At 40.2% G+C, this 18,020-nt stretch overlaps 1 protein-coding gene across 11 annotated transcripts in view; it reads right to left on the bottom strand.

Moving 5' to 3' along the window:
* Nucleotides 1-18,020, bottom strand: part of cdon (cell adhesion associated, oncogene regulated) — a 139,725-nt gene that overhangs the window by 87,332 nt on the left and 34,373 nt on the right. For 2 of the 11 annotated variants that reach the window (XM_059957233.1, XM_059957236.1), the window contains exon 1: nucleotides 9,414-9,703. The exons of the other annotated variants lie outside the window; for them this stretch is intronic. The gene's annotated coding sequence lies outside the window, so the exon portion shown is untranslated. Of the gene's footprint in view, nucleotides 1-9,413; nucleotides 9,704-18,020 lie in introns of those variants that run through there. 11 annotated transcript variants of the gene reach the window in all.

Genomic DNA, 18,020 nt, shown 5'->3' with positions numbered 1-18,020 from the left:
TATTTTGTTAATGATTTTCATTTGTACTCGGTGTCTGAGGTTTCTCGCTTAAGTGTCCAACAATAATTCGCCAGCATTGATGGATTCCAGTTGCCCCTGATATCTTTTCTCCATGACCGCAATGTCCTGGTGAAACCTTTCACCATGCTTGTCACTAACAGCACCAAGATTTGCAGGGAAGAAGTCTAAATGGGAATACAGAAAATGAATCTTTAGTGACATGTTGCATTTCATGGTTTTATATGCTTGAAGCATGCTTTCAACCAGCTGCATGTAGTTTGGTGCTCTGTAGATGCCGAGAAAAATTTCAACAATTTCCTTGAAGGCCTTCCATCTGATTTTCTCCGGTCCCACTAGAAATTCTTCAAATTGCCTGTCATTGATGACCTGTCTGATTTGTGGACCAACAAAAATGCTTTCCTTAATCTTGGCATCAGTTATTCTGGGAAGCATCTGTCTCAAATATCAAAATCCTTCATAGAAATGTTTGTGCCTGGTGATAGCAAATTCCATCCTTACAGTCCTGAACCTAATAATTATTAGCAAAACCTGTCCTGCCATGCAGCAGCCACACCACCTAAGCATGCCCAAGCATGCCTGGACAAGATACATTGTAGGCAACATTTTAATTGACTTGAATTATGAATTGAAATAATAAACATGTTTATTGAAAAAATGGTGTGTGATAGGGAAATTTCATGGTGATTTTCATGATAAGTAGCCCAAAATTCATAAGATACACCTAAAGGTATTCAGGAACCAAAATCTTTGTTGTCCAGTGTTATAGGCAGACACAAATCAAGCAACCTGAAGAGCCCAATTTTAAAAAAAGACCATAAAAGAGAAGGAAAAAAATACATCAAGCAAACAATAGAAGCAAATGACAGCATTCTGAACTAGATAGAATCCTTAGATTCACTCCCTGGAGCAGCCGGAGTAGGCCCAAGCCTACGTGTTAGCCATCTCAGTCCATCATATCAGTGGTGCAAAAACACCATGAAACTCACAGCTGCCAGAGAGAGGAATGAGCATCGCGAGAGAGCGAGCAAAATTATCCCGACCCTGACTCAGGTCTTGACACTCGGGCTTTCCCCATCTATCTGGACTGACGTTTAAATTGTCCAAGCACCAAGTAGTTCCTCACTCTAGTACCCAGACACCAGCATAGTAACATGCTTGGGCTGCATAGCCCGAAGCCATTCTTGATTTCACCACATCGGGTTGGCATTTGGAGCGATCCAACCTCTCACCCGGGTTAGGGGGACGGGTACTGAAACTCTTCTGCATCGACTCCTCTCCAATTGTTCACTCCAACAGCGACAGTGATAGAACTCCATCTGCGACCCCGTTGCCCCTCATCTTTGCAATACAACTGCATGGCTCATCCTTCAAATCAACTTCGCCTCAGCTTGCTTCTTTATTGCTTGCAGTGATAACTGACCATAATTTACTTCAGAAAAGATGTTACTAGTAATGTTTTTGTTGTATTTCTTGCCATCTGAACTAGCAATGAGCTGTCACGTAACTTCAGTAGTTGTCTTAAAATGGAAGTATTAGTTACATTATTAATCTTTCACCACCCCCTCTCAGTCCATAACATTTTGTTATCTTTTTTACCTTCTTGATGCTCCACTCTATTGTAGGTCATACATCCCACTTCCTCTTACCAATTCAAATTAACCTAATTTCTGAGTTTCCTAGTACAGATCACAGACCAAAACACCAACTGTCCTTTGAGCCCAATAGAATGTGCTTTCAAGGTTTGTATATTTTGTCAAATAGGTGAGGGAACAAGAATGTTCAATGTTTGGTCTAGTAATAACTACATACAATTCACTTTAGAAATTAGTCCCTTCAAACATACTACAGTAGTCAATTTTCTAGTCTTGTTAAAATGAGAAAATCTGGAATTTCCTCAATGGATATACAGGCCATGAGTTAATGTACCAGCCAAGGGCAACTTATAAAGAAACTAGAAACTTTGATAAAACCAGTTATGAATAATCCTAAGACCTAAACCAATTGCAGTTTTCAGATTCACCTAGAACGGGCAGTAAACATTGTAATTTAATTTGCTCACTTCTGAGCCAAGCCAGTACCACCCAGATCAAACCACAGTTTCAATTTCCCAGATGTTTATACCTTTGGGATATGGGCTCAAACCCTGTTCAGTATAATGTCTTTTACCTCTAGAGATCTATGCGTAAATATTTGCGTTGGCTCAAATGGTACAGTGTGATAAAAACAAAGCTCTTCAGATTCTGCAAGCATTTATTGGGAAAAACTATGCCAATTCAGACAGGGCACACATATGTGCTCACTGCAAACCATCAACCCCAAAACAAAAACAGGCTTTAGGTACAAATTATTAAACTGCTGTAACTTTTGCCATACCTTCCCTAGTATTGCTGGAATGAAGGATATTTACTGACAAATTATGTACTTCGATTGCTGACAGGAATATGTTATCAGTAATTTTGATTGAAAATGGGTTTACCCAATCATGCCTTTTTCATCTTGGAATAGCACTGTCACTATAAAATGAAACAGGCCTTTTGCTGATCTAATGTAGATATTCCTATGTTTAAAATAACTAGAAAACCCAATATATGTAAAATGAGATCTATCCCATCTTACGAGGACGTTTGCAGAATGCAAAGCTTGTTGAAGGTCAATTCTACATTGTTTTCCTCTCTTGACAGCCGAGTCACAGCAGTTAATCACTGATAGCTTGTGTGGTCTTTCCCTTCCTCGCAATAGTTTTCATTCTTAAACATAAAACCATTTTATTTCTCTAGAAGAGTCCACTTTATGAAAGCTGTGTCTTGAAAGTCTTCAGGGATTCTGGCAAGTCAGGTTAAGGTCAAGTTTTGCTATCTCCAATGACAGTGGGAAAGATCTTACCAGGTAGAATGCCCAAAAAAAATGGAGGTTACCCTCCCCCTCTACCTGATAACCCCAAACAGCAGCTGTTGATTTCTGCCCCATGAGGCCACCATTTGGTTTCGGTATTTTGTTTCAGACTCTGAACAGCTGCTACTTGGAATAAATGCCGATGCAGACCTAGAACTTCTTCCTGTGTAATCATGCTACTGCTTCCCATTTAATTTGCTCAAATGAGTGTAGAATGATCAGGCCTTTAAATCCAAGTACAAATGCAGAACCTCCAATACAAAGGAGTAATGAGATCAGGCACAGAATACAAGATTGACCCAAGGCAAAATAGGCTAATTAGAAGCAAGGAAGAGAGTCACACCCCTTCTTTGCAGATGGAAGCAAAAACAACTTACAATATACACAAAGCTTCTCATACATCTTCAATAGAAAAATAATTTACTGGCATTCTTGAACACAAGCTGCCTTTTTAATGCCAGAGAAAATTCTCTCTCCAAGAGGCAGTTCAAACACACCTAGGACTCCCAACATCACCTTGAAGCCAAAAGAACTAATACTTTCAGTCTCCTCTCCAAAGCTGGAAATTGGATGCAAGCATAATGTGATGAAAATGAAACCTAGCACTTAACATTTCAAGAATTATTTAAAACAGGCACCTCAAAGATACCCTGTTACTAAATTTGAAAATCATCCAAATTCATTGGCAAAAGTAAACCAATGCCAGCACCCTCCAGCATTCATATGCCAATTACACTTAGTCAACTTAATTGGACAGGCCACATCAAATCTCACGCTGTCATGGCAAGAGATTGCCTGGTCTATGGATGCAAAGATTCAAGACTATTCTCAGAGTCTCTTTGAGAAGTGCACAATTTTGACCAAATGCTAGGAAACCTTAAGCTTTGATTGCTTTAAGTGGTGAAAAAATATACTGGTTGAGCACCTTAGGAGCTCATGCTGGGAGAACACAGCAGGACAGTATAAGCAGAAAAATGCACTTCATCTAATTACCCACCTGACTATTCATCAAATGCTTCCTGCTGCACCTGTGGCTCCCACAATGGTCTCATCAATCACCTCAGAATCCACAGGGTGGAATTTAGTCATCTCATTCCCAAGGGGCCATTAAGACATTCCTTTGCTTCTGCAATTCCATCAATAGTTCAGCACACAATCTCAAAGCTACAGATAGCTACAAGTTTAATGCATTGACTGACCATTACATTATGTGTATAGTGGCACTGATCCCTGAAGAGGTCTAGCTTTTCAATGACAGCTGAAACTGTACAGCAGTGCCAGAATAACCAAAGCTTTAAAATTATATATAAAATTAATTCTTAACATTTTATTATAACTTTTAAAGCTTGAAAATTGTGTTACCACTTCCTTCTTGTAGCTTCAGTCTTGGAACTTTGCCAGCTTGAGCATTGAAGCTAAGAATATCTAGCTAATTCTGGCTAATCTTGGTTGTATTGTACATGAGATGAATAGACAGGCAAATAACAGTAAAGATTGCTGGCACAGCATGGGAATCCCTTGCTAGAAATAGCCAAAGATTTTTGCTGGACCTGCTGGACCCTCTAAGTATCTAAACAGAATTTTTTTTCCTCAAGTGAACCTTAAGAAAATTAACAAGCACAAGCTGTTGTCCAAGTTTTAAATCTGGGATGTGAGTACAGGTGGCCCCCAACCATTTGCTTTACGACAGTTCGCTGTTACAACAGACCTATATTAGTACCTGTTTTCGCTTAACCATAGAGGATTTTCGCTTTTACGAAAAAAGACACCCGCTTTATACGTGTGTTACCCCAAGAAAGACTACCATGATCGTGAAGCCTTGTGCGGGCAGCTGTGCGTGCATGCGTGTACGTGCTGAATTTTTTCCTTCCACATTGATTTTGGCTCACTGTCTTCCCGATTTTGATAAGTGAAACTACACCATACATACAATATTTTAATTTTATATAGGCTGTATATTTATCATATCATTCCTGCTTTTACTATATGCTCATGTTATTTTAGGTTTTATGTGTTATTTGGTTTGATTTGGTAGGTTATTTTTTGGGTCTGGGAACGCTAAAACATTTTCCCATATAAATTAATGGTAATTGCTTCTTCGCTTTACGACATTTCGGCTTACAAACGGCTTCATAGGAATGCTCTACCTTTGGATAGTGGGGGGGGGGGGGGGGAAGAGAACCTGTACTGTGACAAAGTAGAGCATCAGAAACATCTGGGAATATTGAACAAAGTAATACATTTCTATAGTCCACACCACCCGTTTGCCTCAATCATTTCTCAGGAAGCTAGTGTCATTATCAACCCTTTCAACTGATTTTTGTTTCTTCATGTCAAAGCTTTTGAGGAAAAAGCATATCAAAACCATTTCAGATTGTTAGTACTTCACCTGTTTAACATTCTTCTTCTATGTACAGGTCACAATTAGGCATTTTTTAAAAATCCCCATCACATGCTGGCACAGTAGAGCCTAGTTTGAAACTCCTACTATGAATGTTGTGTTTTGAATTAGTCCCTCCACAAACGCATCAGACCAGCCATGGTCAGGCATTTTTACTTCCAAAAAGTTGTAATATAAGTTTGAACAAGCTGTCAAAGGACACCAAGAACTGAACATGCCCAAGTCATGCCTTTAAAAAATCTCAATTTCTTTCACTGCAAATTTCTTAAACTTTTATTTATGCTAGCCAATATTTTAAAAGCTACTTTACATATTGAACTTACTGCCTGTTACGCCAGTGGTGTTAGGGCAGCAATATAGGTCCTCCATCTGTTTGCCCTTGCCCAATTTTGGCCTTGATCCTGGCAGTGTTCAGGACTTCATCGTGCCAGAAGCTTTCTCTCAGTTTGCACTACTGTCAGCCATGCAAGTCTTGGGTGGAGGCGCAGGAATACCATTGCACACAGAAATAGGATTTTCATTGCTGTTTCTGTAACAATTATGTTTGACTAGTCAGGGTTGCTAGCCCAGAGCAGAATCCCCGAACCTGGAGGACCAATGGACCACTCAGTCTGGCCTCTACCAGATTGGCATGGGTGATCCTATCAAGAGCCAAAGCATAAAGCCCTGACTCTAGACAACATAGCTCTCCTGGTCATTGAGGCACGCATGCCTCCAAATCACGACGAGGTTGTGGTGGTCTTATGGCAAAAGACTGAAAAATATTTGCATTCAAGTGAAGCCCAAAAAATAGTGCACCGAACAATAATAATCTGTTTATGTAATGCCATTTATCTTCCCAATTTGTGAATCATTTTGAGACTTTTTAAATGAAGTAGTAATTAAATGTCAACTCACATGTTTTTCTCCATCAATATCTTTATAAGAGCAATAACATTGTTAAAATAAAAGATTTGATGAAAAATAACAGAATATGAAAAAAATTCAGAATTATCTGTAATTTATATATTTAGGGAGATTGCACATCTGAATTTTTGGTTGTAAAGGAGGGCTCTGTGTGTGGCAAAATCAGTACGGGAGACCTTACTCAAAGCTCCCTTCCGGAAAGTGCTATAGGGTTATTAAAACAAAAACTTCACGCCATCGTAAAAATTTCTTTCCACGGACAATTAATCTGATGAACCATTCTAGTTAGCCTGTCACTGCACCGCAGACACTTGAAACCTCTTTTTATACTTGCTATTCACATTGTAAATAAATGCTGGCATTTATGCACATTTTATTCTATGCCCGTCCTTTAATCTCCAACTTTATTTTTTAACACAATTCCTTATAATTGTTGAATGTTGTTTTTTGTTGCATGTCATACCCTGATCAACACACCTCAGCAAATTCCTAATACATATAAACTTACTTGGCAAATACAAGTTAATCCTTGATCCTTACGATATTCCTTCCTCTGTGAAAGAGACTATCTACCCTACCTAGGACTTGTCTGGATGAGCGCAGCTTCAACAACACAAGTTCAGATCACAACATACAGAACACAGCAGCCCGCTTGATGAACTCCCCATCCATAACCATTCATTCACTCCACAAACCCACAATAACAAGTGTGTACTATCTACAGGATGCAGTACAGCAATTCAGTAAAACTCTTTAGACATCTTTCAAAAGCTAGAAGGAAAAGGGCATGGGAATATCACTAGCTGTAAGTTGTCCTCCAAGCCACATACCATTCCAACTTTGAAATCACTTCACTCTCACTGGTTCAAAATTCTGGAATAAGCTGAACAGCATTGTAGATATACCAACTCCTCAAAAACTGCAGTGTTTCAAGAAGCTCACCACCACCTCAAGGACAATTAGGGATGGGTAATGAAATGCTGGCTCAGGCTGCGAAACACACATCTCCCAAATGATTTTTTAAAAAAAGAAAGGTCACCTAAATCCAAATTTAAATCTCATGGTAACTTGATGTGTGTAACACTGCCAGGGCATTTTGCATGAAGAGATGTACATAACCACGATAAAAATGCTCTTATTAATCCAAAAGAAAATAACCATTTAATAAACAACAGAAAAACATTTGTGTGTGTCTGAAATTAGATGTTATTTTGTGTACAATGTTGAACATTCATAATCAGGACAGATGACAGTCATAGTCAAAAAATTTACAGATCAAACAAATTGTGCAGCTAAACTATATTCGAGAGTTCTCTACAAATTCACATCAAAAGACTACTCAAAGCTGGACACCCATAAAAAATTCCACTATACTAGCTTAGCTTTGGGATTGAACAGCTAACAAAATTGAAGTGACAGATCTCACTAAGTCTGGTACAATAAACCATGCCAGAAATAGTCATCATCAACTGACATCAAAACAACTTGAAGCATAACTATTCAACATGCATCTTTGTGTGTTTTGCAGGTACACAACAAATTCCCAGTGGTGATATACAAAGTTTAATGTACACTTCCTTTAATATGGAGCTAAAAACAGAACTGATTTTCAATTTGGAAAATATCCACCAAATAAGGCAACCACTTAATAAAATACCTTACTAATCACTAGGTTAACAGAGTGAATTGAGGAATAAAGCTGTCAACAGAATAGAGCAAAAATAAATTTGTGGTAACCACTTGACAGGTTTCAAGAACTGCATAAGAGATATTTCTGTCTACAACAATTGAAATGTGGAAAAAACATTGTGACTGCAAAATTATTTGCACATATAAAATCTTTGCAGCATTTAGGGTGTCTGAAGTGTCAGGATCACTTGATTAAAACATAGCTTTCCATATAGTTCCTTGTATTAAAGACACTGGAAACACAGTATAAAACATTTCCTTACAATGATAAATATGATTAAGCTACTCACTAGAAACATTTTAAAGCACTTGCGAAAAGTTAACTGGGTCAAGACTGTTCAACTCTCTCAATACAAGCACAAAGAAAAAAAACAGCCAAAGTAAAAGTCCTGGTGAAAACAGGAGAAGCAAACACCAGGAACAGGCAACTTCTTTTTAATAGATTATTGAAAGCTTTTATCACACTGTAACCTAAGAACATGGTTTTCTAACTAACTCTAAAATTTGCAGTTCTTGGATTGTACCTTCTACTCCTATAGGCTGCTAACAAGGCTTGGCATGCTATCCAGCTAACTTCTGTCAACAGTACCCTTATATCCTGACCAGGACTTCAGATCAATCTCGCTCGTCTTCATCTCTCTTCTTACTTCTTGCTGTGTGATTGCGCCATTTATCTTTTTACTTGACACTGGCCATCATCATGTCAGAGTCAGTTTGTTTTCCTACTCTCAGTCTTTACCTGGCCATATCCCCCCTCATAATCAGTTGTGTCCTCTATCTCTAAATCTCCACTTACTGCATTCACTTCTTTCCCAGCATCCCATGTCGTAATTCCCTCCTTTCTTTTACTAAATTCCATCTACCCGCTGCCGTCAAACATATCTGCATCTTGTTACGTTTTTTCCCATTAGTTTGTCATTTTCAGTACTTTTCTGGTGATTTAGAACATAACTATAATTTATTTTCCAAGCGCCGTTTATCCCCATCTTTCCCTAGCTTTATATCTTCGTTTCCGCAAAACAAATTTCACGACATGTCAGTGATAATAAACCTGACTATAATTCCTCTTTAGCTCCACATTAATTCTCTCCCTCCCACCCCTTTTCTTCTCTCTCTCTCTCACACACACACATGTTCAAACTGCGAAATACTGCATTTTGAATCAGCCCACTCTATGGTCTGGACTCTGCAGTTTTGTACGCTTGCCAGTCAATGCTCCTCTTCCACTGTAGCCCGGAGTTGGCTTTTGTTGTTACTCCAGCGCAGCCTCGGTACCAGACGGATCTGAAAACCCACTGAAACAACAGCAGCAACAGTTTTCCACTTGCGCTCAGGAACTATTGTTGGGGTGGAAGGGCTGGAACGAATGTATAACTTATTTTTATAAATAAAAGTTGGGCTTCTCATTAAGTTGTGGCCTAGGAGAATCCCGGCTGAACTGAAGCCAGGCCGGATCCACGAGTAGCTGCCCTGCAGCCCCCGTGTCTTTCATCTCCTCCTTTACCTCTCAGCACAGTTGCTGCCCGTACGATCCGCCCGGTGACCGCTCATCCCGGAGACATTGCCTGCGAGACGCCCGCTCCATTGGATTTCAGCGTCGGCTGTCGCCTTCCTCTCGCCGTCTAACGCCAGCGCGGTACCGCCACTGCGGCCGTTCCCATGGACATGCGAGTAGCTGCCGGCCGCGCTACCCGCCTGCCCCCGCGCTCTGTGTGGGCTCGTTCGCTCCTTCTCTCACACTCGCTCTCTCATGCACGCCGCCCCGCCGCGAACTCGCCTCGAATCCGCGCACAAGCGCGCCCCCATCATCTCGCGAGCCCAAACAGCAGACAACCGCCCCCGACTCTACCAACCCCCACCTAAAGGGGGAAGGAGTTAGAGAGCGGGGGTGGGGGGGCGTGAACAACTACAATCTCATCCCCCTCACTTTCGCAGCTCGTAGCTATCCATCTATATTTATTGAAATATATTCATTTCAAGCTGTTTATAAAACTTATACATACAATGGGTTAATATTCTAGTTGTTTCCCCCTTCCCGGATCTTTCCTAATGACGTTGAGGGCGCTGAGCCTGACCCCTGACAATCAGCGGCAAATGCACTGGTGGTACCTGTGCGCCCTGCAGCAATTGCATTGCGCTTAAAAATGATAGTAATCCAAATAGTGGGGCATGGATCAATGTTTCATATATCCAAGTTTCGGATATGGAGTATCCAGGTTTTGGGCTCCGATGTATGGAATGTCCAGGTTTCGGGGCCCGATATCTGGAGTTCTGGGGTGCAAGGCACAAAACTGTTTCTAGCGGGACATCAATCACGTCACACCGGCGCCCTCTGGTGGCTACGTGCTTTGTGATTCGTGGCATTATGATTGGGTGGGGAATGTTGATCCTTGGGGAGCAAGAAACGAGACGAGAGACATGAAAATAGGAAGGAAAACATTTTCCTACTTTGGATTCATTTTTATGGTTCTGTCAACAATCCTAGTGTGTCTTTTTTTTCTGGGGTTATCGGTGGTGAGGATGGGGACTTGCATTTCAGAAGGATGCTGCAGGGAAATAAGTTTGGGAAATCTGATCAACACTGAAGTTGTTTGTTGGATTACCAGCCGGCTCTCTGCTGTTGTTCAATGTGCCTTGGCAATGTTCCTGCTTCACAATACCTATTGCAGGCATAAAATCAGAAATGCTGGAAGCAATCGGCAGGTCATACAGCATCTAAGAAAAACAGTTCAGATCTGGGAACCCTTCATCAGAACTCATGATCCAGGTTCTAATAACCTGAGATGTTGACTCTTAATCTTTCTATAGATGCTATCTGACTTTTACAACATTTTGTTTAATCTGTTTCAGGTTTGCATTTGCATTTTTTCAGCTTTTGCAGGTATGTTGCAAATGTAACACTCAGATTTTTTCTCTAAAGTAACTCATTATTATTGAAATGAACATATGTATAGTTTATAAAGCAGAAGAATTCCTATGGTAACTCTACAGGAGTTAGAGGTATGGATCTGCGAGGTGATATGCTGCTGTGTTTCATTGATTTCTTGCAGTTGTCCCCTTGAAAGCTTTGTGGATTGAGGCTGGCAGGGTTGAGAATTGTATTCTGTGTTGAAGCTTGTGTCGTGTCCTGTGCTTTCTGGTCAGTAAATATCAAGCCTTTTATGTCAATCCCATTATTGCTGTGCTCCTGGGTGTTGTTGAAGGTACTGACCTTCATAAGAGATTAGCAAGTCAATGGCTGGAAGATTTGCTGTGTGATTTCTATATGTCGATGTCTATTTTTCTTTTCTCTCTGACTTCATGTCATTTATGGTAGGCTCACTAATCTTATTATATCTCTGTTTCGGGTGTTGTTGCAGTATCTTACTGCCATTGCTGTCCTTTCCAAGGTGACTACACTTAGAAAGCACCACATTGGCTGCAAAAGACTAGGACTTCTGAGGTCTGGAGACATACTGTATAAATGGAGGTGCAAGAAACTGCTGATGTTGAAAATTTAAAGCAACACACAAATGAGCTGGAGGAACTCAGCAGGTCAGGCATCACCTACAGAGGGAAACAAATAGTTGACGTTTGGGTTGAGGTCCTTCATGTAGACTCCTCAACCCTCCCAATAAACTCTCTCAGATCATTTTGCTATTGAACCAAACCTTGCTCTGTTAAGCACGTAGCAGCTGGCAAGCGATGACCACTCTACATTAAAGGAAATCATGCACGTGCACCTTTGACTGCTCAGGGACAAGGGGCTGCCTGAGAAAGAGAATGCAATGCTTTTAAAGCAGAGGGAGCAGCCAGATCTTGAGAATTTCCTATCGTCTTTGGCTAAAGAATTTGTTTTCCTGTTTCTCATCATCTGAGAGAAAGCAGAACACTTAACAGGTTTAATCAGTCTTACTTCCCTACTTAGAAAATCTTGTGTGTGCCAAGATTCGAAGCAGTAAGAGGAAAACATCCTAAAAATATTTGGTTACAAACCTGGTTTATATATTATGAATCCTGACTACAGCTTAAGACTTTCTTAATTTGTTTATATTGCAACTTCTGTGTCTGTACATTTTCCATGATCTATTCTACAAACCACACATTACATCTGAAAGGTTTTTGACTTTGCTGGTGTTCGAAATATGTTTGCTTATTTCCTATGCCCATAGGATTCTCTTGTCAGCCTCTGAACTGATTGCATTTTCCTTGAAGCGGTCAGACAAGGAGGAGGATGAAGCCTGAGGGAGGATTCTGTTCCTCTCCCTAGTGAGTAGGAACTGTGGAGCTCAGCAAGGTGCTTTCAGTCTGCTCTAGAGGGTGGACAATCCTGCTGACACAGCCAACTAAAGACCCAGCTGGTGCCTTGTATACACTCCACAATGGTATTTACTATGCTTTTGGATTAGACTTACTACCTAGGCCTCAGTAATGACAACCTGCAGGCTCTGATGCTTAACCAATGACCAATGATTACTGGATTTTAAAGCAACCGCTCCGCATTCCTGGGAATGACTTTCCTCATGCTGTTGCTCTCTGAATGGGCTTTGCTAAAAGCCCAGCAGACAGCCAATTAAAACAGGCTCACATCCAATGAAACCACCTTCCATTTTCATCAAACTGGACGAGAAAAAAAGCATTTAATCCAAAATTGACATAGCTTCAGGCAATGCTTTTCTTCATTCTTTGAACTTTTTTTATACTCGAAAATCAAACTTAGTTGAACAACAAAATGCTAAGATAAAGGTTTAGCTTTCTCAGATTTATTTTCAGAATGTTTTTAATTTCAGTCTGCGGAGAGAAAATAAATATTATGGGCTTCTCAGGTTTGTGCAACCAAATCACATCTTTGCATATTGGTGGCTGATCAGGTTTCAGAATGAAGTGGTCCTGGAAAGACATAATCTGCTCACTTTTCATTGAAAAGCAAGAAGTTTGGCTTCACAATGTGTTCTCCTGTGTAGGACATTAAAAAAAACACACACAAAAGCTTGCAAATAGTGGAGAAATAAGGAGAAAGGAGAACAAGGGGGGCATATCGGCAGCTCATTTTACATCCCTCATTGTTCCACTGGCATTAACCCTAAATAATAATGTACATACATATACACAACACACTTCTGATTTGCTGAAGTTGCCATTTTACAGTATTGCACATTCAAGAGTGTTACATAGGGAAGTAGTGGTGGTGAGGGGGTGAAAACTAATTAGGGCAAAGAGCAGAAGCTGAAGAATGTTTGGATCATTGCTTCCAATGTAGTAGGAAAGTAAGTGGACATGGAACTAGGAGTGCACTAGATAGATAGTGGTAAATGACAAATCAACAACAGATAGAAGGTATAGTAAGTATGAGTTAGGAAATGGGAAATACAAGGCCACAGCCTGGACATTCATTGACTCATGTACTTTCTGATCCACCTTTCAATAGACTGTAATACCTGCTACACTTCCTACCACATCTCATGAAAGTATACCAGATGTAGTGCCTGCCCTTTCATTTCTTCCTGTTGATGGTCTCAAACATTTACCTGAGACAAAGCTGTTACTTGAGTACCTTTTAGTAGGGTGATGATTAGGTTTACCATATATGCCCTCCACCCAGGTTTTACTTCGGAACATTATACAGTAGGCATCCAAAGGTCCTAATGGCATGCCTTAAGAACAGCTATAAAGTATGGCATTTTGTAGAGAAAATACTTAGTTAAGGAGAACCAAGAGAGTTGTATAGCCAAACAGAGGTTTTCAAAAAGTATCATAATATTAGGGAAGTAAGAATTAGGGTAAGAGGCATCACAAAATTATCACGTTATCGCTGGAAGTGCATCACACTCCCTAAACAATTATTGCAAAATCCTCAATACGGGAGTTTAGCAACACTACGACCACTTTGACTACTTGGCACTAAAATGGACTTTATTTTTTGTTCTAATTGTATTCTTTTGTAAAAACTGTAAAATCTATGTTTTATTTGTGTTTTTCCTATGAATGCTGTTTATACAATCCTATATGATGCTGCTTTTCATTGTACGTGTACATATACAGAGTGTTCATTTTATTAGATACCTCCTGTATCTAATGAAGTGGTCACTAAGTGTATGTTGTGGTCTTCTGCTGCTGTAGCCCGTCCATTTCAAGGCTCAACATGTTACGTGTTAAGAGATGCTCCTCTGCACACCACTGTTGTAACACGTGGTTATTTGAGTTACAGTTGCTTTACTGTCAGCTTGAACCAGTCTGGTCATTCTCCCTCTGACCTCCCTCATTAACAAAGCATTTTTGCCCACAGAACTGCCACTCACTGGATTTTTTTTTTGTTTCTTGCACCACTCTCTGTAAACTCTAGAGACTGTTGTGGGTAAAAATCCCAGGAGATCAGCAGTTTCTGAGATACTCAAACTACTCCATCTGGTACCAATAAACCACAGTCAAAGTCATCTAGATCACATTTTGTCTCCGCTCTGATGTTTGGTCTGAACAATAACTGAACCCCTTGGCTGTGTGTGCATGCTTTTATGCATTCATTTGCTACCATATCATGGGCTGATTAGATACTTGCATTAATATACAGGTGTATAGGTGTACCTAATAAAGTGGCTACTGAATGTACAATATGTTCATGTATACTGAATGCATATGACAATAAACTTGACTTTGACAAAAGTTTTCTCTCTTATTATTTATTTTTCTAATCATCTTCATTCTATGGTTCTTTGGTGTCAGGAAATGTTGAGGAGTCTTGACTTGAACAGAGCAATGGAAACGATTTAGTGGTAAGCAATCACTTTCAGAATAAGCTGCTAAATAACAGATCACAAGGGGCCACAAAACAAGAGAGAACGATTCTTAACACAACAAGGCTACAAGGTAAATGAAGGCTCAGAGCAACTGGTTAAGGCTGGCTGGTTTAATGGGTGACAAGAGCTGTGGATGAGGGCAGGGTTTAAATAGGCTGCAGGTGATGAACTGGAAACAAGTGACACTTTCTCAAGGTGCTATTTCTTACACAAGGTCCCGCCTGTTGTGTATTTAATATTTCAGCAATATTTGAGTAGTATTGTAAATATATTGTTTGATTATGTGCTCTTTGTTTACATAATTCATTGTGGGTTATATGTAAGAGGTGCATGAATGGCATACATCATCATGCCACCACGTCATATGGGAGCCCCTCACTAAAGTAAAAAAACTAGTAAACACGATATCCCAGGCTCCCGTGTTTTTCTCTCGATTGATTTTTGGAGTCACAAAACTTAACACTGTCCTTCCTTCCAGATGAATATAGCAAAAGAACCCAAGGCACCACATCAAAGATAAACGGGAGTTATCCTTGGTTTCCTGACTAATAATTCTGCCCAACCAACATTACCAAAACAAAATATCAGGTTGTTCTCACTTTGGTGGTTGTGCAAAATGCATAAATTGGCAGCTGGTTTTCCAACAATGACTCTTCATCAAAAGTAATTCATTGGCTTAAGAATGTTTTCATATATATTAAGATGGTGGAATTTGGTTTTGTCATCCAATTTATTTCACTTTTCAGTTTCAAATAAGGGTTGGTACATAATTAAGCACAAGCCACTGCACAAGTTAGAATTACAGGGCGACGTTTCTGAGAGACTGCCTTGTCTTCTTGGTGGTGTAAGTGGATGGGAATTTACACGATTCGCGGCATTGATATTTCATTGTGTAAGAGGTTCTACTAGTATCAATTTCCAAGATATTTTCCCCAGCAACCAAAGAGAGAGAGATAATTTTATTTACTAACAATTTTTATACTAGTTATAAAAGTATCAAGGTAATAAAATAATGTTATTTGAGATTACTGAAGCACCTACAGAACCACGGAATGAATGAAATGTACATTGATCCACCCATTATGTCCATCCAGTCAATTAAGAGCTATTGCACCCACCCTTATTTCCAAGTTGGCCACACAAATCATCCAGTCAAATGCTTTCATTTATGAGTTCCAGACCCTGATCACCTGTAAGCAAAAACACTTCTCCTATCCCATTCCCCCTCTCCAATCAACGTCCCGCTTTCTAAGCAGCATGGGAAGAAGGCTCACCTTGAAGATGGTTATGTCCATCAACCAATGTTGGGAAGATTGATGGCTAGGAGTAGGGAGTCTGCCTGGCAATCAGAATTCTGCATTAATGGTCCCCAATCCTCACTGACCTTGGTTGCTTATGAATGTCCCCTTTCTGCTGCATAGCCCATGATGATGCCTGAGGGTAAAGTTTGACAGGGATCTTGTGTGAAGTTTGCCTGTGAGGAAATGACGGGCCTGTCAATGGAAATCCAAGTACTGCCCAGAGTTGATGACCAGCAGTACTCACTTCTCTTTAAGCCCACACCCTCAGGGAACAAGGGCAGTCACCCCAGCCTCCTATCTCAGGTGTTACCATGGTAATATCAGACCCATTTGGGGATGCAATCAACAAGCTCCCTCATCCCTTGACAAACCTTGCAGGAGCTCTGAATATTCAACGTGTTTGTTGGCATCCCTGTGAATACTAATTTTTTCAGGCATTTATCTGGCGAGATCTTCAAAGTGATTCTGAACCAGCAAAGTGAGGCTATGGTCTTCCTTTAAAACAAAGGGACAAATGCCGATACCTGATTAAATGTGCGGGGGGTGAACAAGGGATTTTGTTTTTATGCACAGGTTGGCATTAGACGACTGGAAGCAATCCCGGACGCAGGCTGTTCCCAGTGCTCGGCACTATGGAGAGAACTGGCTCCCTGTTCACACACTCCTGGGCGACACTTCTCCCTCAGGTCACCATGCCAATTGGACACACACAACATTCACTGCATAATGAACATCCGAACATTGACTGCCGTGGTACTAGACGTGTCTGCAGGCATTGCCCTTCTGACAATGAAGGGGGCTGAATGACACTGTATTAGAGATGATGAGAGAAAATAGCCTCAGTACTAGCTCGGAAGAAGCATACAAGCGAACAATGACAGACGCGGTTGTGTCAGAGATTTGTATCATGTTTCCAAGCTCTGCATAAACGGAATAGCAACTTCTAAGATCTCAAACAATCTCGTACTCAAGTCTCCCAGCCCCCACCCTCCTCAGAAAGTAAACAGCTTAAAACTGTTTCCAAGGCAACAGGAAGTGCCAAGAATTTGCACAACATGGCACTTCGTTGTCACAGAAAGGGCTTTATGCATCACTGTCCAGACAAGAGGTGTTTACTCAATTAGTAATTATGGAAACAGCTTGTGCTTTTTTAAAAAATACTTAAGGTTTTAAAATTAAGTTACTTTAGAAGAATTGAGAGAATAAATCAAAATCTTCACCGTCTCGTGGCTCACTAATAGTTTTAGAGGAGAGAGTAATTTAATCCTATTCTGTACAATGGGTGGTGTTATCAAAATAACGGGTAGGTTTAATAAACCTGCATTAAAAATGGTTTTATCAATCATAGACTGGTCCATGACTCTTGAAAGAGGAAAATTCTTCTGCTTAATTATGTTTTAGTGAAATCTGTTGGCCACCATCCCTACCAAAACGGAAAAACATGCTGAAAAGTATGGTTGTGTTGCAGTCAGTAATGAAAAGGTGAGTCATTATGTTATTGAGCAATAGTGTTACAACAATGCACCACATGATGGTATTTTATTAAAATGTATATAGGAAGTGTCTGGTGCTATTTATTCATGGGACATATTGTCAACCATAATAATTAATGGCAAAGTGTGGTTTTGCATGGAAAAATCATCTGAGTCTGCTTTAGGATAATACCATGAGTCTTTGTGTAAGACCAGAGTTATTTTCCTTGGAGGGGAGGAGGCTTGGGGCTGAGGGCACTTGATATCAATATGAAAATGATAATAGACAAAGGGCAGGTAATGGCAGAGGTAACTAAAACCAGAGGGCATTGCTTTAGGCTGGGATAAAAAAAAGTTTAGAGGGTGTCTGAGGGGAACTTTACACTCAGAATGGTTGGAATCTGAAATGAACTGCATGAGGTAGGAAGTAGTGCTGTCACAATGTTGAAGAATTATCAAGATGCAAACTTGAATCAGTAAAGTACAGGAGACAATGAGCTAAGTACTGGTAAAGGGGATTAGTATAAGTGAGTTATTGATGGTCAGCATGTACATGGTGGATTGA

Source organism: Hypanus sabinus, chromosome X2 (assembly GCF_030144855.1).
Source record: "Hypanus sabinus isolate sHypSab1 chromosome X2, sHypSab1.hap1, whole genome shotgun sequence".
NCBI lineage: Eukaryota > Metazoa > Chordata > Chondrichthyes > Myliobatiformes > Dasyatidae > Hypanus > Hypanus sabinus.
The sequence above is the reverse complement of the archived record's forward strand: the minus strand, read 5'-3'. Positions and strand labels throughout refer to the sequence as shown.